At 38.8% G+C, this 1,161-nt stretch overlaps 1 pseudogene; it reads right to left on the bottom strand.

The window, feature by feature from the left end:
* Positions 1–447: 447 nt before the first annotated feature.
* LOC106733774 (ubiquitin-40S ribosomal protein S27a pseudogene) lies at positions 448–934 on the bottom strand (annotated as a pseudogene).
* Positions 935–1,161: the final 227 nt, after the last annotated feature.

The raw sequence follows: 1,161 nt of genomic DNA on the forward strand, positions 1-1,161 counted from the left end.
GAACCACAGTCGACTACGTGGGAGTCCAGAGACATAGCCATTATGCTAACTGCTGGTCCCTGTTCTGGATTTTTTTAAAAAATAATTTTCTTTCCACCATTTTCTCTGTTGTCCTTATAGTACCCATTATTCAGATGTTGGACTTTCTAGAATCAACTTAGAACTTTTCATGTAGGATTGTATCAATATTTGCTTCTAACTCTTCTATCAAAAAATGTATTTCCTTGATCGTATTTTAATTTCCCAAAGTTTTTTCCTTCTGAATCCATCAATCTCACTCCCACTCCCTCCACCTCTGTGTTGTATTGTTTCACAGACCTAATATCTTCCTTTATTTCCCCGAGTATAAAATGATAGTTTTGAAAGAGATGTTTTCTTCTGCTTATTGCATTATCACTTTTACCTCTGACTTCTTTCTTTTCTTACTATTTTTAAAAAATTCATTTCTTTTATTAACTCATAAACAATTACTTGTCTTCTGGTTTGTTGAAACAGTAAGTCAGACAACATTGGCCACAATAATGTCTGTCAAAATGGCTGGCCATAAAAATTCCAGCACCACATTCATCTGAAGGGCACTCCCGACGAAGGCGGCTCATGTTGCCATTTTCATCCACCTTAGAGTATTTCAGGACAGCCAGCTTAACCTTCTTTTTCTTATGCTTATTCTTCCTGGGAGTGGTGTAAGACTTATTCTTTCTTTTCTTAGCACCACCACGAAGTCTCAACACAAGATGAAGTGTGGACTCCTTTTGGATGTTGTAGTCAGAGTATGCCCATCTTCCAACTGGTTGCCAGCACAGATCAGTCTTTGCTGATCAGGAGGAATTCCTTCCTTATCTTGGATTTTGACTTTTACATTTTCTATTGTATCCGACGGTTTAACCTCAAGGGTGATGGTCTTCCCTGTGAGGGTTTTTATGAAAATCTGCATCTTGTTGGTGGTCCCTCCGCAGATGGCGGATCTCTTTTCTCCTTTCTGCTTCTCTTGGTCTTTCTCTGGCATGTTTGAGGATTTCTTCATATGTCTGGCAATTCTTGGCTAGATGTTTCTATTAAAGAGAGAGGTACTCAGTTCATTTGGTACTCCTGAGAGCTTTGTTGACTGCTAAATCTCCCTGAAGCCAATTTTATTACAGACCCTCAAATGTCGGTATCTCC

The sequence above is a fragment of the Tupaia chinensis genome, unplaced genomic scaffold (assembly GCF_000334495.1).
Source record: "Tupaia chinensis unplaced genomic scaffold, TupChi_1.0 Scaffold000074_1, whole genome shotgun sequence".
NCBI lineage: Eukaryota > Metazoa > Chordata > Mammalia > Scandentia > Tupaiidae > Tupaia > Tupaia belangeri.